Genomic DNA, 23,269 nt, shown 5'->3' on the forward strand with positions numbered 1-23,269 from the left:
GAATTTGACAACAAATATATCTACGAAAACGATACGATGGCGAAGTAATGAGGGGTTTATGTTATTTGTAACTATACTTAAGTGTTAATTTGGGTATTATTATCTAATTTATTTTTTTAATGAATTGAATGTTTCTGTATCTATGAATTGATAGCCGTACGCGGCACTCGATAGAGTTGTTTTAATTTGTGTTATGGCACACATCGAAAATAAACATAAGTCATCAGATTAAAGTTGGATAAGCGGAGCGGGTGAATACCCCACCTCAGCATCACCAAGTACCGAAGCCGCTAACCCCGCAAACCAGCCCTGTCGATAATATATGATAAAACAGCCGAAATCGCAATAATTTATTAGCATGCAAGATTTCAAGTGCGCGCAAACGACGCGACAAGCAGCAGGTAGTAGAATATGAAGCGTCGGCGCGTGAACTTGCGCCTTGACGCGAGCGTCGTTCGATAGCGACGGCGTTGTTAGTGCCGCACAACCAGCCCCGGTGTCTGGTGGTCAGCTGATTCAGAAGCGAAACAACACGCGAGATCACAACACACATATACCGATAGAAGGGTGTCTGAAGAGGGACAACAATCAAACTGAAACGTTTTGCTCATTGAGAGGAAATTTTGAGGTTATGTGTCACGTGTCGGATGTTTACCGCGTTTTAGTGTCGACGACTACAACGACGTGGTGAAGAGTGATTAGGTGATGTACTGAGTGTTGTTTTTGTAAGCGACCACGTGTGAGTGGGGGGTCAAAAACTGCCTCACAGTGCGTGTACCTGCGGGGCTTGTGACAAAAGCAGGACATGTGCCACCCAATGGGGAGGCCACCACCGAGGAAAAAGCCTCCATACCGGTGAGTACTTTCTATTATTCTTATATTTACCTAAAATTTTGCATATACATAAAAAGAAAATTTGTACCTTCAACTAAAAATAAACTGAAGATGTTCTGGAAAATCGTACACAGCTGTTACCCTACATCCATATATTCACCTAAGTATCAATAATTTACCAATATAGGTATAAGTCTGATATCAATCAATAGCAAATTCTGCTATAATGGACTTTCTGTCCAGTACAATTCACATGATGTATACTTCCAAATAATAGTCTTTACGTGTAAATTCCATATTTATAATTTATATTTTCTTTTTGTGTATATTCCATAAATAAATAATTAAACGAATGAGACTGACATTGATAATACTATATCAATATTGTATATTTGAATCATTGAAAAATTACAAATATATCCTTGATCAACAAAACTCTATATTATTATTTAATTGTTTAATATGTTCATAACGCATTTTTCACATGATAATAATGAAATAACAGTTCTTTCCAGAAAAATCTTGTTTGAAACTTGGTCTGGAATTCTTAGGCTAGCTATTTCGCAAAACATTAAAGATACTAAGCTTGTTTACTAAAACATTGCCAAATTTTCAGGAATAATGTATAAATGACAAAAGTTATATTTCATCTAGTGACAGACTGGTTGTTAAATGTTTTTTTTATGAGTTATTTACCTCGAATATAATATATGTCTCTCTTAGAGCGCCTTTTTTAACCTTTATAAGTAGTAATGCTGTGAATATATAAAATTTCACACAACACGGTACTCTAAACTGAATCTGCGAACGTATATTTGAATAGGAAACTAACGTTTTATGATAGGTCGTGAAATATTTGTACTTTAATTAATTTAATTTAATTAATAGAAAACATACAACGATCACTCAAAATCTAGCTTCAGTCAAGCTTTATTCTAATACAAGTAAAAGTCTTTTGAGCACTACATATATATTCACACACTTCTTATTAGCACTATACAACTTTTCCACGTTATTTGAAGCACATTTCGATGATAATGTTATTACCCTCAGAGACAAGAATTTAAATGAAGATGCATTGAATTTTTACGCTTTACTGCCCAAAGCAAGTGAACTTAGGGAATGGGGGAAGTTTTACTAACTATACTTTCAACTATAAATTATTTGATGCATTTGAAATCATAGTATTATGATTAGTTTAAATAAAGACAAGGAACAGATTCTTCCCAGTCCACTTTAAAGTTTGTTTAGTAAATATAACATACTAAAATTTTGCGTGCGTCAAATATCTAATATTACAGTTTAGAAATTTGGAATATTATTGGTTCACCTATGGTTATATATAAAGTGAGATGGTTTTAAAAATATCCTCCAAGTTTCCAGCTCATTCAATTGTATTTTATGATGTTTCAATGGATTGCACAAAGAATCTATCATCACAGAAGATATCTCCAGTTTTGAAGAGCTACAAAGCTTATTTATGGTGAATTTACTTCACCAAAAACACTTGTAAATTGTAATTACAGTGTACTCAAAAGAAGTCGAGATAAAATGGAAATTCTGCTTTAGTAAGGTCACTTATTCAAACTTACCGAGTTGGTTTAAGATAATGGATCAAACTTCAAGATCAAACTCTTCTCGGATCGGATCAGATTTCCATGAATGCACTAAAATAATCAATATGACTTCTCTTTTAAGTCTTCTATTAAAATAAAAAGTATGCCACGGAGAGGTTTTGAAGAAAAAGCATCGACATATTAAGAAGAAACAATTGCTGAATATATTCATAAACCTGGCTATTCTAGCATGTTTCTCTCAAACTACTAAATCAAGTGACGATAAGCTAAGTGAAGACATTAACGAATAAGTTGAAGTAAGCAGATCTTCCACTATATGGTAACTGATTTCCATTTCATAATACCAGATATGATATTTCGTACAATAGGCAAATAGACCACTGTGAACAAACTAAATGCTTTTAGCAATGTAGTTCATCGAGCCATTGTATGCATCTCAATTTTATATGATCGGTATTTTATTATAAAATCTTCGAAACTTAACGTTTATGAATTTGAATGATTTAAAACGGGGTCTTGATAAGAGAAAATATGAGTGAAAGGAAAGCGGTGTTCATTAATACATTCTGAGCTTTCAAAAGTGAAAGTAGGACCGCTATAGATTTTTCTGTAACATCCATAAACTTTATGTCAAACCTAAAATGAACTGATTATTCTAGTTTGCTAATTCTGACATATAACCGTAGCCGTAAACTTCATATTAGTAATTTGTACACAAATTACACACGCAAACAAGCACTATTGGCAACTTAATGGATACAATTAACAGTTCCATTGGGCACATTTATTTTCATATCGTTTGTTCATTTACGCTGGTTCATATCAACTTAACCAATCGAACTGTAGCAAGTATAATTCACGTTAAAATATGTAGGTAATATTGATTCATTAGATATTCCACTAACCATTTTAATATTGTCCTATACTTCCTATCAGTTGTGGCCAATATCTCATCATCAATAGCTTCTGCACCTAAACTGAAAAAGTTGAAGTAAAATAGATTTTATAATATGGAGCATGTGAACCAATCAATTCTAGTCTTTATATTCAATTTCATGTAATCAGGTATTGTTGATGTAATTATTAATCTTTTTTGGAAAATGGGATCTTTCACTTTTTCATCCATTGTTGGTTTGGCAAGCACTTTACAGAAATTTTTAACCACAATTATTTTCATTTTATATATTAACACCATCTTATTTTCAACTAATCACAATAGGAACTGATTAAAAAACCGTTACCATGTTGGACATATTTGAATACGCCCCTTCGTTCTATTCGTTGAATCATTTATTAAAAACTAGTCACTCCCATCAAGCACTGATAAGATATCCATGTCGATTACAGTTGTGTTTTAGTATTGATCCTTGTATTGCTATGGAAGTTATCATGTTATTTTTTCAATTGAAATATTTTTTGTTCATTTTTCTTTAGTACAAAGAGATGAATCACTAAATCATTATGCCAAAGCTAGGTCGTGTGTGATGACAAGAGTAAGATGATTTCTCAAGAATTTTTAAATACAACTCTTGTCCAATAAAACATCTGACTATTTAGCTGCTTCAAAATATTCTTGAGTAAATTTTTTCGATTTATTTGAAGAAATAGGGAAAAAGACAGCCAGTTCTCACTTAATTCGGATGTTTTCTACTTTTTCAAGTGTGAGGCTTGCTGAAGTTGAACGTTATTACTTATATTTGATTTTGATTTATTATCTATTTCCCTCAGAAATTCCCTGTCTGTACTTTGTTATTTGTTTTTTTATTTTTTAGTATTCAAGTCTCTGATCCTTATGTCAATATAGATATGGCTATTTTTTTGAATATTTATTTGTTTTGGTATTTACTTTTTGGCCAGAAGCTGTACCTTGAATGCTTGAATGTACCAGTATTCTACATTGTGTTAGACTTTACTATATTCTCGAATCTTCCAATTTGTGTCTTCTCAATTCGACTTATTATCATCATCTTCGTTTATTTTCATATTTATTATCTATATGTTTTTAAGCTTGAGTTCAAGGTTTTCTCATCCTCTGCCATTTTATCCATGTCATCTGCTTAGGTATAGTGTCTCCCATTTTCCAGTGTCCAGCTTTGTACTGTTTTATATGTCTAGGAAAATAAAAGTAATTATTACGATCCATAAGAAGCTTGTAAAATTTGAATGATAGAATCAAAGATAAGAAAAAAATCGGTGGTTACCAATGTGGATTCAGGAGAATCAAATATGGAGCCAATTAACATCAAGATTCAAATAATTGAGGGAAGGTATGAATACAACATTGATCGGAATCTGGTGTGGAAGATTTTCGATAGTATAAACTGAAAAGACAAATTAAAAATACGTAAGAATCATTGTAAAATGTGTGTAAAATGAGAAGACTAATAAACATTACATCGCAGACCTCAGTACCAACAGAAATCATACAGCACAGGTATTTGAAAATATAAGCATAGAAATGAAATATCTGCAATTCTTTCCAGCATTGCATTAGATGCAGTTATTACAGCTGTTAGTTCATTCCTCATAAAAGAAAACAGATATAAACAGAGATATCAGATAACAAAAATTGATCACCGGATATAATGAAGGAATACTTGGAAAACAAAAAACCAGAATAGAATTATAGTAAAATTGATATTATAATTTATAAATAGTTCATACAATGCTTGTACTATACAAATGCTCAAATCGAAGCTCGTTTATTTCATTAAATTTCAACTTAATATTGTTTACTGATGTCATCAATCTATTATTTTTTAAGACATGTGACTTGGTTCTCCCCTTTTTTCATGCACTTGCTAATACGTACTTTTAATAATACCCCAGTTTAAGAAACGTAGTCCTCCACTTTTACAATTGTATGAATCTTGAAATAATATATTTTACTCAACTTTTATAATATTCTGGTTGGTATCTTTCATATTGACAATTTGGTAGTAATACATAATCCATTCCTTTACCAGTGCTTCTCGGAAGCATAATTCTATAAAAGATCTTCTTTTACAATTATTATTATTATTATTATTATTAATTATTATTATTATCATTATTATTATTATTATTATTATTATTATTATTATTATTATTATTATTATTATTATTATTGTATGCGCTATGAGTCATGACTGGTGGTATTGCTGCCTTATTCAGCTTTATTCTGTGTGTTGATGCAACAGTTCTGGTGAAGTTATGTATGTGAATAACGAAGTTCAATTTTATAAAAAATTTATCCACTGAACACTACTAAATGTACAAGGACATTCTTCCTTTTAATAGTTGCTCATATTTTCGTTTAGAAGAATATTTTAATTATCTAAAATTTGAAATTAAATATGAGGCTGTTTGAAATGATAGTAATGCCGCTTACATAAGACAGGCATACCAATATAAATTCATCAATAAATAAGATTTTAATAACTCAAACTGGAGTATGAAAAATTACACATTTGATGATAAAAGGACTATTAAGATCCTCGAAATATAGTCAAACATAAGAAACATTTTTAGAAATGGTTCATGTAGGTACATAGAAATAAAAAAAATTGAGTAAAATTCATAATTCGATTTTATAATTTTAATGTAACTGTTAATAAATTTGAGTTGAGGGTTATATAATTAGATTTTCTTTTTGTTATTTATAAGCTAGGTATATTGATTTATAAAATTATTGTATTTGTCAATGATTATATTTTGATAAGATATTGAAATTATCTATATAAAAAATACATCATTTATTAAAAGCAAATATAAATAAATTAACGATAATTTTCGTCATTTCGCATTCGATGAATATATCAAATCTCTTTTCGAATTTGCGTGGAATGGATTGACATTATCAGTGACGTAGCTAGGCACAGCCTCGTCTTTAAGTCTCACAACCTCGGTTTACGAAGGGCTACAACTTTTGGTACCTAATCTATCGATCTCCATTAGAGACGCCAATGAATCTATTCAATACATAATTTAAAGTGCATTGAAAGACATCTATTCCAATGTTTACATAGCTATTAGAATTATGTTGACTATGTCTGTAAGTACAGCTTCCCCAGGAAGATTATCTAAGTTTGGAATTATTAAGAACTACTTAAAAAACAATATGAAGCAGGACTGGCCGTCTTGTTTGGCAATACTCTCAATAGAAGCTAATTTAGATGAAGAGGACTTCTTGGTAACGAAGGAATAGGGGCCCCGCTGATTTAACTTACCCATTAATGTAAAAAATATTAAATCAGTCGGACGAAGTATTATCTAATTGATGGGTTACGAAAGGGTGATAACAACTTATTCAATTTTCCATGGTGGTCTTATTGATCATTTTCTAAATGATTGGTAAAGTTGTTAGATACTCTTTTCTTCTAAAACAGTTTTTCTTAAAAATTTTGTTATTTGATCATTCTAACACTCTAGTTTTAAGTCCGTTTCTGCTTTTCTCTATTTCTTACCAGCACAAACATCATCAGCGTCATCAGAATTCCCTCTAGACTTATTCAAAGCGTTATGTTCGTTCGTTCGTTCTGATATCCGTTACGAGATTCTAGAGTTATAATTAGACGCAAATGTTCATGATGTGTTTCGCTTGCGCCACACACAGTAATAAAATATACTGACACTTACCGCTCCATATCGTTTCACGACTACACATGGTTGAAGGGTCAGTAGCGTGACTTTTGGGATGATTTTTGAATTATCTGAATCAAACATCGTTTTTAGTTTTTTGACTCATCCATAATTACACAAAATGTTGTCGCCAAAAGTCGTTTAGGCTCTATCCAAAGCGTTTATTATCTAGTATGGGGAAGATCTTTCAGGATAATGAAAAAGCAAACATCAGAACATGAAGACCGGTCTAATTGCAACATAAAGGATAAAATAAGGGCAGGAAAAATATGAGGATTTCAAGTACATATATTTTTAATTTCAGTGCCATTATTCATTGGAAATAACATAAATATAAACATCATGTGTCTATATCTTTGAATTCGTCCACTCTATTTGCATTATTTATTCATACAAATGATATCTTTCTAGTTTTATGAATAACCCTTTATTAGTATAGAGATTCGCAAGTTATGATATATTATTTTAATAACATCTCAAGGATTATGTAAGCAAAAGTACATACGCTGTTGCAACGGTAATATTTCAACATTAAAAATTCCAGGCATGATTTTGACATGATATTAACTTTTTAATATAAACAGACATGATTTATGAAGAAATTTTTTCTGTTTTCGTATATTGCTTGATAAATATATGAAATAATAAATATGCAAGCCCCAACCAATAATTTGGTTGATAGAATCAAGTTTTAGGTTCCATTATGTTATAGATTAGCCGACCGTCGTGGAACACCCTAATATATATTAGGGTGTTTCTTTTTTAATGGTAAAAAATAAAATATAAAATTCTTGCTGACTTTGCTTTTGCCCTGAGTCTAGGTGATGTATAAGTTATCTGTGATGATTGGATAATATTTGGAGGTTGCACCCTTTGAACATTTTTGAGTAAGTATTTACAAAATACAAATTTTCAACTCAAATTGATTTTATTGCTGAAATTATAAATCACAAGCTTAAGATAATGATTGATATAAACAATAAGATAGTCCTTTAGTAAAAAAATCACATATTGTATCAATTATTCAACTATGTACGACTTAATAGCCTTTTTAGTTCGTTTAGTGACGGCTTTTCTGTGATGTTCGACGATCCTCAATAAGAATTGTTTTTGTTGTTCGTCTCTTGCTGATTCATTGAACTGTTTTATTAATGCAATACCTCTATCTACAGTATCATTAACAACCTGACTTTGGAGAGGTTCCATAAAGGATTCTGTGATATCGGTAATTCCAAACATTTCAAAGAAAAGTTTTGTTTTTTTAATAACAAAGTCACTGATGTCCTTCCCTTCAAAATCAAAGGTTTTGCTTTCTAATCTTTTTGTTTCTTTTTTCTTTGCTGGTTTTTGGTCTAAATTCAAGAACATTTTTTCCTTTACAGTCTTTAATTTAGGAATCGCTCGTTGTTTTTTTGTTACTGGAGCCAAAAACTCACTGTCCTTTTTCATCTTCGAATGATGACGCAGATGAGAATTCAACTGTTACTGTCTTATCAATCTCAGTTATAGATCGGATTTGTATAACTCTTGTTTTTCTTTTTTTAAAGTTTTCGTTTTAGCTTTAGCGGCAAAAACCTTACCAACACCACTCATTGATGAACTCATGCGATATTCTCTTTGAGACATGAGAAAGTTTTTATCTTCTTGTGATACTTCAGTCATATCCATTACATTTTGGCGGGAAATGTCAAATAATTCTACCTTTCCACATCTCGCTTTTGTTACAGATTATATTTGAGAGATAGTTTTATCATCCGAGACAATTGATCATATAAATTCACATTTCATTCGATGATTAGTCATTAAACTGAAAATTTACGAAATCTGAACATTTGATTTTAATTAAATTTCAATAATTTATTTAACGAGGAATAATTCCAGAAATTGTTATTTATTTCCTTTTTAGTTGTACTTCCGATGATTTTTTTCCAGAAACATATGACTTCTATGGTAATCTTAAACCTCAAGAATAACGAAAGAAAATTCTGTAGAATATATCATGTCTAGTAAACTCTTCAAGACAGATTTCTTATCGATAATTCCTACTTTTTTCACGGATCACCGCTGCTTATCTTAATAGTGACATAATTCATTTGCAAGTCTATTTAGAGATACAAATAAACGGCTACATCCTGTAACAACCATACATGTAAACAAGAGTAAACCAATACTCTTAACCTAGTTTTACTCTGTTGTTTGTTGATATTTACCCAAGCTTAAGTTAATAACTCAGATGTTCAGATAAGTGTAATAAAGTTAAGAGAACACTCATCAACTCAATTATACGAGAACTATCTAACAATAGAGCTATAATAAATTAATAATCAAGAGCAGATACAATCTTAACCAGAGATCCTTTCCAGAACTCTGAGAATCAGTATAAATTTAAATTCATTTAATCGTTGCTGTTGCCATCTATTTCCACATACCTATATTGAGTCAAATATATTTCATACATCTAAAGATACTAATACTAAGATAAATAAACTCTACGTGAAAAAAATCGGTAATATATGAAAATAAAGAGGGTTTCTGATAAATAATGTCGGTTTCCATGGTACACTTTGTGTATCAAAAAATCATTAAAAAAAGTCCTTATATTCGAAGTATAGCCTTTCGTATTCTTTGGTTTCCCTACAATCACCAAACTCTTTAAAACGTTAGTGAAATAATTCTAGATGTGCTAGAAGTGAAATACCACCACAAGTTTTTCGAACTTTCGCATTGTCTTGTTGTAATAGAAGCCACTTTCGGTTGACTAAACTTGGATGTTACTCCAATGAAACCTCATACAGTCCCATCTGCAGTCCAATATGTCGGCATTGATAGCTCGACTACCTGGAATGATTTCGGAATACACAAATCTTCATAATTCCACCAGACACATTCCAAGACATTCCGCTCAAATCCGTCCCTCTCATTGCGACAGGGCTCTGGTAATTGTCCAGTGATTAACAACTATCTTGATATACAGTTCTGTTCTTCAGAAAATAATATTTATTATCAAGTATCGATGTTTTATTATTTCTAACTATTTACAACAACTCTTTAGAACAAAGAATAATATATTGTATTGTAATTATCTAAGGTTATATTGTTAACAGTATTTTATCACTTTGAGAATGGGTTATATTAATATCTTGCTCACTCAATCAAGTGTCAGCTCTCTGCATATTTGCAAAGAATTTTTATTCTCCATAGAGTTTTTCCTCTAACAAATCAATCAACCAGCTTTGAATTAGTATCTCCCTTGAAGGTTTTATGAGCATCTGTATATATTATATTCTGAATAAGGAATTATTGGAATGATGGCGGTTTTATTAAAGCCAACTTCACTTGCTTCTACTTTCAATAAGGTCTAGTTTAAAAATAGATATATCGGGACATTGTCGCATTCGACACATAGCTGCTATTTCTAACCAGAAATTTCGTGGAGTAGTTAATTTTTAATTGTTTACGTGATAAATTTTGAGGGTTAACTATAGGGTTATTAGACACGATTTCCTTTAAAAACGAAATCTTTTGGATTTGGACATCGTATACCAATCAAATATAAAAAAAACTAAACTATACAACTAACACCGGGAGTATGATTATGTTTTGAAACCGACATTCTTTTGTCTTCATTCCTAGAAATGAGTCATATAGGCAACTAGCCAAAAAAGAACTATAAAGGCGATTTTAAAAAAGCTAATGATTCCTTGATTGAAATACGGCACTAACTTTATTAAAGCACTTTAATAATGGCGCCTTGTGTGCGTGCGTACCTGTCCAATAGGTCACAAATAAAGTTGTTTTCATTAAAATCGACGTTCCGATAATTATATATTTATTTTTGAAAGTAAGATAAAATTATTATTTCAATAAAATGCTTTCGATGTTCCACTGACAAAGTTTTAAAATACTTTTCAAATTACCAGTCACTTTTCTTGAGACATTTGTTTCCACTGGGGCTGTTATTGATGTTATAGAAAAAATAACTGAACTTTTTTATGCGCATGAGAATTGTTCATAAATAGAAAAGACCTTCAGTTATATTTTATTTCTAAATTCTGACGAACTATGAAGCTTTTGAGCTGCGACAAAGCCTAAATGCGAAGTAACTTATTATAATAGAAATAAATTTTGTTAGATAGAATTTAACTTACCCACGAAAGTTACCAAAAGGATCATCTTTAACTTAACTACATAAATTTAGTAATTTAGAACGACTTAATTACTTAAGCAAGTCTGTGTGTGGTGAAATTTTGGGTCGATGAAAGGAATAATTTTAGCTTGGATGAAACTACTCTGATCAAATTCAAAATCATAGTTGCGTGAAAAATTATACTAATACTACAGAGTTTTCCTAAATTTGGAGAGTATTATTCTTTCCACCACAATTTGTTTGTTATGTTCTACTGTATGTTAAGTAGTTTTAATATTAATGACATACTGGAATTTTGACAATAGGCCCGCATTTTTCGCACTTTCTCTTTGATAAGGTACAGGCCCTTTCAATATGTTCACATTATCTGATAGTAACCACAAAATGGCATAAAATAATACAGCGTGCGGAGTTTCGTAAAAAAATGGACTACTGCCGTTTTTCCGCTGGACCCTTCATATTTTACCAGAAATTGAATTGGAAAAATCCATTGGGAAAAGAGCTTAATGGCGTTGAATTTGGCAAGGCCATATAAAACCAATTAAAAAATCTCTGGAGGCTAAATAGTTAAGTGGCATCAATTTGACATAAAAATGATTTGAAATCGACTCGACTTCTTTTATTGTCACTAAAATGAACGACTACACATCGTTTGAAATTTCTCTTCTAACAACAGGTTGATAACTGAAATTTTGTAGCTCATTTAATAAAAAATATTGGATTGTATCTTACCTAGTTGAGTATTTACTATTTTGATTCGAAATGTGAGTGTTAGAAAAACATCTTCTAGTAATTCCTGTAGGAAAATAGCCGCCTCCTATCCGCCTAAAATACGCTTTATAGCCGTTATGTGTTGTTTCGTAGAGATTTTGTTTTATGTTATATTCATGACATCACTCATGGCCCGGGGATATGCGTATAATGTAGATACTCTAATGAAATTTTATCCTCACTACAAACACAATCGCCGATACCTTTCAATAGAATACTAATTTGAAATAGAAAATAGAAATTTTAAGAAGAAAATATTAAAAATCGTTCATCCTCTCGTATATAAATCAAGCCACTTATTAAAGTATTTAATTATGTACAAATACAAACAATATCATGAATGATAACCATAACGATAAAAAAATTAAACCTATAAGCAAGGTAGTAACGAAATAATCAGATGAAAATTACGAAATTTGATGTCTAGTCGTCAAAATTATCATTTTTTTATGTCCATCTAACACATTTTCAGTAATTTAACCTTAAACCTAACCTTAGAGAGACACTCATCTGCTTCACAGAGAGAAAGAAAGTCCTGGAGTTTCTCGAAGCTACAAACATGTACCACAAAGTATATTTTCTTATGATTAATACATTTTAATAGTTCTTTTTGTAATTTATCACTTAATTTTTATGTTTAAGTTAAATAAAAAGAAATAATCAGGTATTATACACGGTGTTTGCAAAAGCTGATTTCAGGGACAGAAGTAAATTATCGCTAAGAACCTCACATACTATAATACAATGAAATTTGTTCCATATCTTGTACGATATAAAATAAACTTTGAAGCGAGATAGATGAAAATTTGCAGTGTTAGACATAATTGTGCCTTGTCCGAGAGGTAATGGGGTAATTACAGCAGTGATAACCTAACATTAATTAGACCTAACATGGCACGAGGAAGAGGAAGTAGACGTGGATTATTGTGGTTAGTGAATATGTTTGTAGTTATATTGGATAAGAACGTTGAAATGGGTTGAAAGCATACAGTTGTGTATAAGACATATAAATATTCTTATTCGTTTTTTTATGACAAAATTTGCTAGAAAATTTTTTATTGTAATTATTATTGACCTATGTGCTAGCAATAATATATAATGAGAAACCAAATCGAAACTTTATCAAAGCGTTGATGAATTGTATATTTTTATTTCATAATAACTATATACTGTCATCAATAATGCAATTACTATTCCTTAGTCGATGGATAATGCCTTCTTTATTTGGTGTTGGTGAAGTTGGTATAATCCGTTTTGGAAACCCCAAAGATATCATTTTTAATAGTCATAAATTTTTGTCTCTCCATTTTCACAGAAGATGGGAATCCTTGAACTTCCATTTCGTCTTCTGAACTATCTAACTTTTCCCCGTTTAATTTCTAGAAGACATATTTTCCTCCTTGTAGCAATACATCTTCTTCCAATAATTCCATTGCGGTTTCCTCATTTCATTCATGGGAACAGTCCTATCGTACATTCTGCTGAATGGCATTGTTGTATGTAATGGATATTTCTTGCTGCGTATCGCTCTCTTCTTCATCTGTGATTTCAATAGATGAAAACTTGGTACTCACTTTTTTTTTAACTATAATAATACAGTACTATGAGGATGGTCCCAAAAGTACCTGGCTCAAAAAGAAAATACAAGAATTTCGGAAAAATATATTTATTTTTTAACGTCATCTCCTTCTAGTTCCATACACTTTTCCCATCGATGTTTAATAAGTTGTGTGTGAGATGGTGCATTGGTTTGATGAAACAACACTTTCTTCTTAACAAAATGCGGCCGTTTCTGCTTGATTTCTCCGCCCAAACATTGTGCGTCAACCGACGCCATTACTTACAGATGGAACGGTGCCTTTTTTGGTTCTCCCTTTTCAGCCCATTGTTTTGAATGTTTTTTTGTTTCGGGTGTGAAGTGATATACCCACGTTCGATCCATGGTTATGAAACGTTGCAAAAATTTGGCATCTTTTTTGTGAAACATTTCCAAACGAAACCCTCCATGGAAATATCTTCACGGCGCCGTTTTTTTTTTGTTCCATTGTGAACAAACGGGGCATCCATCTTGCAAACAACTTTCTCATGTCCAAATTTGCAGTTAAAATGCGAGGTACCGCACTTTTTGAAATGTCTACTATATCTGCTAGATTGCGAACTTTCAATGGGCGATCATCCAGTACCGCTTTGTTGATTTTTTTCAACATTTCTGTAGTTGTCACCTCATTTGGACGACCCCTGCGATGCTGGTCTTCGCATTTTACTGTTGGTAACGAAGGAGCAGTCTCACACCCAGAGTAGAATATTAGTTGGGCTAAGGCCTTTCAAATAAAAATATCGTATCACAACGGTGATCAATTTTTTCCATGTTTTTAAATTCGCTGAAAACGTTGTTGCAAGTTGTATTTTTCAAGCAACTACTGCTAGCTCTAGGTCAAGCCAGGTACTTTTGGGACCATCTTCGTACTCGTTATAAAATACAACCTCTAGGAATAGACGATTGTAGAAAATAATTTCAGTCCTGGGAATTTAGGCAGCAACACGTTTTTGATCTAAATTATTGAATGAAATAATGATTTTGTTCGATTTTCTTTACATTTAAATACCACTATAGTATATAGTATTATTGGTACGTCCCTCTTTTTCAACATGGTTTTTAACTTTTGTCAATGATAATGTATGAACTGCATCTATTACAGTGCGAAGCAAACGCACAACTATTGTGTGAATGTAACATTTCATCTCGTCACTTAGGTCTGTGTCTATGCCCTAATTAATGCCATACTGTTGAGATACAAAATTTTCCAAAATAGTTCATCGTAAAATCATGTAACTGTTCAAACGGAGAAGATTTGTTTGACGCTATGGCTGGTTGCTCTGAAGTATTTTGTGAACGTAATTGTTAATTCCGTCTTTGAAGTGTTCGGTCTATTCAGACAGAATAAGTTCATTTTAAGCATTCTGTTCCAACATTCATGAAAATATATACTACAGTAGTTGGGAATTTGGATAACTTGAAACAGAACTGTCAATATATATTATCTAATATATGTTGATTCTTTTATTTCGTATAATTATAGTGCTGTTTCCAAATAATGCTCAGTAAAAGGGTTTTCATATATACTTGTTTATTTCAAACGAGATATTGTGAAGTTGCAGAGTTAACTGAATAAATTTCATTGAATTAGGACTTCTCGGTATGCATAATATGGAAATGTATAATACATGATACAGTTTTGATCTCAAAGTTATTTTCATTTAAATTTGAAATTATTAATAGACGTAGCAAGGCAGAAGGTATAATTTTAGTAGAACTATGTGTTAATGAGTTTATAGAGAAAATACAGAACTGAAAATTGTTGAGTAATGTGATTGAGTGATTTTTATTCCCATGCAATACAAATAGTCATGGAAATGAGACTATAACTTCTCTGTGCATTAAAACTTTTGTTTACTTTTAATTTCACATTAGAATAAGTCTTTTTGAAACAATTTTCATTAAAAGAAACGCTACAATTAAAATTTCACGCAAACTTTATCTGCAAATTTAAAAGCTGAAAGCTTTTTAATGAATCTTAAACTTTTCTACAGACGGGTTTTCCGTCGAGTAGAAGAAATACCTTATTAATTTGTCAAATTACTTTTCAATGTTTTTTGCAAATTCCTGGATAATCGATCTCAGAAGAGTTTTGTTGTTGTTTCAACAAATTGAAATAGATTTTCTCACAGATAGTGACTGTAATGTTTCTTGTGTTAGAAATAAATTAATAGAAAGATTGTAATGGATACGTTAGTTAATAGATTTACCAAAAAAGGCTAAACCAGCTTTCGTATTGTCTATAGTGTTTATTAACCAAACCTACAGCACAGTTTTCTGAATTAAATTCACATAAAAACAATTATGTAGAGCTGACAGGTATTTATATGTGAGAGGTAACCTTAGAAAGACCGAAGTATTTCAGGAATAATAATATAAAAAATATATTTTCTAGTTAGCTCGGTATCGCTAATAGCATATTGACTAAACTTTTCATTTTAGATCATTATAACGATACTCCTTATGGAGAACTGTGAATCTCAAAAATGGTTTGTTTACTTTGCTATTAATTTTAATTAATCATATATAGGCGAGTTCGTAGTAATATTTCATTATAACTATTTCAACAATCGCTTTCTACCTCATACTGTTTCGAAAAATGCAAAAAAAGCTATGGAAATGTTCATTATAGCTTGTTAACTATTTCGGTATACCTTCCAGTGTTAACATGCAAATGTAAATACACATATAAATTGGAGATTCCCGTGGAGCACAGCTCTTGTGGAATTTAGAGCACAAGTATAATGTACGTTTAACATGTATGTGGGCTAGTTTCAAAGCTAGTCAGCATACGCGATTAATATATACCCCTTTTTGAAGCTAAATATATACTCATATACAAATTAAATTTTATTCTGGAATAGATAATGCGTTCATACGAAGGTTGTGAAGAAAGTATCTTTTTTTACTGATTTTATACTAATTTCTCACAAAATTTGCATCTGCATTCACAATTCCATGTACTTTGCCAAACGAAATGGGTGGTTACCAAATGGGGCAATGAGCTCAGTACCTGCTTGTTTTTGTGAGACATTTTGGATAGAAATATTTGCCAGATATAGAAATGGAACAGTTTTGAAAACCTTAAAATTATCTTTTCTTAGCTTAGCGTACTGGAATAATTAAACGATTTTTCGTTAGTACAGTGTAGCCTACAGCTGGATGTGAATTTGTTTGATAGTATTGAGTAAACATTGCAGCAGTGCTAATAAAAAATATGCAAGTTTTGCAAGAAATTAGTTCTTTTGGACCTAAATTAATTGAAGAGTATTCTCCACCTATTACTTTAGTTTAATTAATCAGAAACGAACATGTAGATGGTTATGATAAATATTATTCTAATTATAAAATTCAGCCCAGTTTCTACTGGGTGTTCAATCAGCCTATTTCATTTGAAAGGGGCTTTTACTATTAGTATTGTTAATAATTTTTGTTTTGTTAATTTTTTCTGATCTTGATGAAAATATTCGAAATATCAATAAATATATAATATATCTTATGAGGAATCAATAAAAGCATTATAGTTTTTTCTAACGAAAAATTAAACTTTGCGCAATAGTACGTAAAGAAGTGAATAAATAAATAATCATTTATTTGAGCTAATTAAATCTCATATGTTTTAGGTTTTGTCTCCATGTACTTAGAAACTTCATCAAAGTCTTTGAATTTATTTCAAAAAGTTATTTTGAAATACTTAAACATTATGAAACTATGAAATTAAATCAAAAATAATAGATCTTGTCAAATACAAAAACATTTCATTTAAATAGGATGAAGTTAGGCTCACTAATTTATGTTATATCATAATTTTGTTTCGAATATTTCAGATTTGTAGTGTAGAATTGTGACATTTTTGTAAATCATCCTTTAGTTGTTATATTCCGTTTTAGTTGCACACGTTACGTGTTTATTCAATGACATAACTCGAGCATATAGAGATCAATTTGAAATTCTGAAATAAGATACAGACAATTTCGATATTTGGCAATGAAATTTGAGCAATGGATAAAAAGTACCCGAAAAGAGTATTTGAAATTATAAATATGGGTAACGAAAACAACCGAGAAATCACCCTGAATTAGAATAGTCGAAATATTTATTAGAAATAAAAAAAATTGAAAGAAATAATGGGACAAGATGATAGCAAGAATAGTGAGTAGAAAGGAAAGATTATGGAACGTTACAGATATTATAGTAAAAAATAGACAAGCGTTGGAAGGATGATAATTATTATTGGACTTGGGTTGGTGCGGCCTCCATATTTTCCTTTTCTTTCTCACAACCCTTCATTACACATATTAAAAAATGCTGCTATCCCCTTTCTCGAAAATATATAGCGAAAAAGGTATTGGATATTTTAGAAGGGGAGAAAATGAAAATGATTTTAGAAGTACTCGACTATCATGATAAAATCCCTGATAATTTGTTTTCTACATCAAGCACGACAAAGAATTCATAATTCACATAATTTGCATTCCTTTCGACACGAATTTTTTCAGCATAAAATACTACATTTAATTAAATTTTTTACACTTTGTCACGGTTGCAAGATTCCGTTTCCAATTAGTAACTTCCAGGTGCAAAATATTGATCTTTATACACATTTCTCCAAGTCTTATTGTACATACTATTAGATTCAAATTTAAGTTCAATTCAAAAGTGTTCATTCGTTTAATTTGTGCCTTTAGAGACTAGATTTTTCATACAGGTCCCGAAATATCTTTGAGAGTTGATTTTAGATTTATTCTTGCGAAAAACATGCCAATATTTCCAGTAATTTCAACCTCAAGCCACGTTCTTACCTTGGTTATCATCCACAAATTTTTCCAAGATAAATGGAAATCAATGTATCAAATATAGCCAAGAGAGTAGAATATATTCAACTATTCAAAGGTGTTACTAGTATTTGCCAATTAACAATTGTTATTTCATAATACATCGAACATTTTGTGTCAATCAAATGTGTTGCATTCTACAACGAGTAATCAATCGATACGTACTGGCCATCAGATAAAAGTTGGGAAGTCGCATGAAAGAAAAGCATTTTCAAGCGTCCATTTACAAACGAAACAAAATCTAAACTTGGAATATAAATTAAATATTCAGTAGGTACGTCCATTCAACTTCACAGAAAAGATTTGATTGAATTTATACAGAAGTTCGGGTAATAATAGAGTTTCACCCATGAATTGAAGAAGCTTCTTTTGTTTCATCAGATACATTCAAGAAGTTCTTAATGTAGTTTCGTTTCTGATGGAATTTATTTCCTTTCCGTTATTTCTATTGTTTATTGAGTCATATTTTTTCTCCTTTAGGTCTTGGTTGCGTCCTTTTCTTTACTATAGATCTTTCTTATTTCTCGTCGACGATTTATATCTAGGTAGTTGTAGTATTGCTTCTCCACTCACTCTAAATGTATTATAGCTATATTTCCAATTCTTTTCTTATATTATACTTCCTATATTGACAGTCTGCATCTCCCTTGATCTATTTTGCAGCTAGAGTTATTCTTTATATTTCCCTATTATTAATTACTTCTACATATATATTTGTTATTATTTTTCCAGCAGCTCTGATTCCAACTTGGGTATTTCCCAAATTTTTGTGTTCTAATTTGTACAAAGGTTTACTCTACTTTCAATATTCTCTCCTTTCTTCGTTTCTTTTGTAGCAATTTCACTTTAAACTAACTGTTTCTAGGTATTCAGTTTTTCTCATCCTAAAAACAGTTATTAGATAATATTTTGAAGTAAGATAAATATGAGAATAATGTTTTAAAATGTTGATGGAGAAGTTTAAAAAATCGATTGAGTTAATTGCTTGAAAAATTTTATTTTGGTGCAGTGCCAAATTATTTCTAGTTTTTAATTTGTTTACATTGTACTGTCATGGAACAGAATATATAAATAATATTAGAATGTATTGTACGAGTTTGCGCTTCAAATCTAAAAGCTTTTATATTATTCACATAAATTTACCTATTTTTACTGTTATTACCATGAAACTACTTGATTCTATTTATATTTATCTAAAATATAAAAGGCATATCATGTATTGTAAAATTTTACCATGAAACTTTCCTTAATGTTATCCAGCACTACTAATTTTATACCGATATTCTGTTAAAACGCTTCAACAGCACTAGAAATATCCATACACATGTTTTACATAGAAATCTATAGTAAGATAACGGTTGAACATTTTCGTATCAAATCGAATTGAGTTTGGGTCTATATTGAACAAAAACATTTGGAATTTCATCAGAAATTAATGTTATACAAGGAAAATGTATGAAAATACGAAATGGTTCAAAAGTGATACGAATGAGATCTGAAACAAACCACAAATCTTAATAATGGTCCCTATATTTCACCTGAACCAAGAGCATTCCTTTAATTTGCATTTTAAATTGCTCTGATCTCCAAAGACACCAAAATTTTTATTCCATAATTATGTAAATTATTCGGCCCTTCATGCCATTCGAATACTACGAAGAGATTTGCGTCATTATTCAGGAGACAAAAGTTTCTCCTCAAATCAATGGAAAACGAATTTAAGTATTCCTTTCTTGTTTTATCTGGCAACCTGAATACAAAAATCTATTCTTTTCATTGAATAATATGACGAAGTGACATAGTTTATCCAGTTTTAGGTTACTCTTTTTCAAATTGTTCTTCACCGGTATGGCAACATCAGAGTTAGTTATGTTATTGAGATAGTTAAGCGAGTTTTTTTCACCCTGTAGTTTGTCTTTTGCCTATATAATTATGCAAATAAAGTGAAAAGTCTCCACAAGTGTTCTGGTATGATTATATTGAACATAGAAGAATTTTCGAATCAGTCGGGTTGGCTATAAAAGCAGCGTACGTTAATCGGCAGACAAAATGAACAGTGAATAATAAAACGTCGTGTTCTAAGATTGGTACAATATTCATAAAATGTCTTCTATAATCAAGTAATTTCAAAATATTTTAAATTCACCAGCGCATTCGCCATTTGTTGTAAAACTGACATCTAAAAATTAGTTACTAGGTAGTCTGGGTAGTCGCCAATTGTGGATATTGGATAATTTTTGGGTGCTTATGCCTCTACTAAGAAGCCTTCAACATTAAATCCATACCTTATACAGATGGTAACAAGGTAATACGCAGATGACAAAACGAGCCAATCGAGTTTTTCACTACAAGCAATGAAAAAGAAAAATCTAATTACTGTCTAAATACTCACAGCAGAAAATATACCGTTTTCCTTCAATATGTTTGATTGGTATCTTTTATGTGCCTCATGGTACAAAATTGATTTCGAAAAATAGAAATTTGTTTGCTTCTTTATAATTTTCCCCATGTATTTCCTCAATACTAAGGAATGTAGTACCGTCTAAGAGAAGTATTAGATATTGAAAAATAGATTCTTATAATTATCGTGTGAAATATAATTCACATTTCAATATTTTCGCAAATATTCCATTGAAAACCCGTTCTTTATGGAAACATTGAACAAGTAAATATCTGAAAAATTCAATTGAATTTTTTCTTTTATCAGATAGAACCAAAAAAAAAGAATTAAGCCAGGTTTTCTGTTAATGAATTTCTCTCGAATAGTGCTCGCAAACAGCTCAGGGATGGATTGAATTTAAATTAAACAGTATGAAATATTTTGAGATACATACTGAAAGGTACAGTTTTTGCATGAATAATTAGAACAGAATTTATTTTGTTGTCCCACTACTTTGAATTAATAATTAATTGAATTGAATTCACATATTTGTTAGTAACACCACCAACTGGAAATTAGAATAATATTGGACATGATATGAGTTTATGGACTGAAAAATGAGATTTCCTCCGCTCATGCAGCAAATCATTTTAATTATGGTTTCTCTATTAAGTCGAGTATGAATTGGTTTCTTATTATTCTGCACCTATTTTTTGTATCCAAATTATTCAGAATAAGCATTGTATATTAAAGCTTTTCAGTTTTTCATCCATATTGTTATTTACCCTCATACGTGTAACACTAGTATGTCATCTTTGTATGAACACATAACGATTTTCAGTAAAAGTAAAACATACCTTCACATTCAATGAGTAGATGGAACAATGTGTGTCACCCAATTCTATACATGAATATTTTGGTACTCCAAATAAAGCGAATTTAAAAAATTATTTTCGATGATTAAGTACTCTAGTTTTTCCGTTCGTTTCACCCGTTACGAAATTTGTATGATGAGGATAAACTATGGCTATGAAATAATGAAATAATCTACCAGTCCGACCGTGCACAAGACTTTTGATTTTGCGACACAAGCCATTCAAGATATTTTAATTACGAAGTAGACAGTTCCTTTGATATTTTTTGTCTGCTTTTGATGTCGCGATACTTTTCATCTTTCGGGTGACTGGTAAATTGATAAAGGGAGAGGATTACTCCAAAGGGCACATTTTTATTGCTCAAAATTGAAGTTACTCAAGTGTCATAGGTTTTCGTTAAATAACAAAAGCAATAATTTCTAAAAATTTTTCCACTCTATTTTCTTTTCATATATTCTTGAATAATCTCGCCAGTATGAATCACTTGAAATACGTTTGCGACTTCAACATATTTATTATATGTAGTAGAGTTTATAATTTCACATTTCAGTTTGTGTTTTAATGGCTTTATACAACGTATTGAAATTTTACTTACCTTAGTAGGTTTTTTTTTTATAACTAGACTATGTAAATCAAATAAGATTTGTATAAAATATGGTATTTCCTTTCTAACTTGAATTGCTCTAAATCGGTTATCTTGTGATTATTAATTTTCGTTTCGCTGAAATTAAGGCCGTCATTTCTAAAAAACGGTGACAAAACGAAACGGAAGCTGTGAAATTTATGTTTCAACGAGAAAATATATACTTTGATATAAAACTAAAAATTTAACAATAATAATGGAACATATATTATCAATTTTAACTTTTTTATTACATTACAATCTGGAAATGTAAAGAATCAGATTTATTCAGTCAGACCTTGTTTGTTTATATTCCATTCTTACTCAAATTGCTTCTGTTTTATGTTTCAAATCGCTAAAAACCTTTCTACGCAAAACGTGAAAATGTTTCAATGGAAATTGTTTACATTGACATTACTCTCTAATGACTAAGGTGGCTAAAAATAAAAAGTGAAAACATTGAATCACATGGGCTAAATTCAAAGTGCATTGATTCTATTTATTTTCAAAAAAAATATCTTCTTGAATACAGACAGATTGTATACATGTCAATTCACACTGTTATGAATATGGGTCGCAATTTCTGAATGGTTAACTTATTTATAGAAACGTATTGATATACCCCATGATAAAAAGTAGAGAGATTTGGTTTTTTATGTATGGCTGTTCAATTTTTTATTCTAATGACGAACATGGGAAAGTTTGATGAAAAGAACTCCTCTTTCTATAGACAATAATAGCACAAGACAACGACCTAAAAGACGGGATACAAATAAACACAGCAAATATAAGGCAAATAACCTATATTAGAATATATGGAACAGAACAATATCAGAAGCCAAAAGACAACGAATATATAACACGATCTTCTGGAGTAGAGCAGCGGGCAAATCCAGGAGGGACACGCTAAAAAATGACACAATAAGGGAGATAATGGGAATCGGACACGCATTACAATCAAAAAGCTGAAATATAACAATGACTACGTGAAAATGGGTTTAGAAACGATGG

At 30.8% G+C, this 23,269-nt stretch overlaps 1 protein-coding gene across 4 annotated transcripts in view; it reads left to right on the plus strand.

Annotated features, from left to right (window-relative positions):
- The first annotated feature begins 478 nt into the window (after positions 1 to 478).
- The window catches only part of LOC130451589 (mucin-2), a 287,468-nt gene continuing 264,677 nt past the window's right edge, over positions 479 to 23,269 (plus strand). For all 4 annotated transcript variants that reach the window (XM_056790701.1, XM_056790704.1, XM_056790705.1 and 1 more), the window contains exon 1: positions 479 to 855. The gene's annotated coding sequence lies outside the window, so the exon portion shown is untranslated. The remainder of the gene's footprint in view (positions 856 to 23,269) is intronic.

The sequence above is a fragment of the Diorhabda sublineata genome, chromosome X, assembly GCF_026230105.1.
Source record: "Diorhabda sublineata isolate icDioSubl1.1 chromosome X, icDioSubl1.1, whole genome shotgun sequence".
Classification (NCBI taxonomy): Eukaryota; Metazoa; Arthropoda; class Insecta; order Coleoptera; family Chrysomelidae; genus Diorhabda; species Diorhabda sublineata.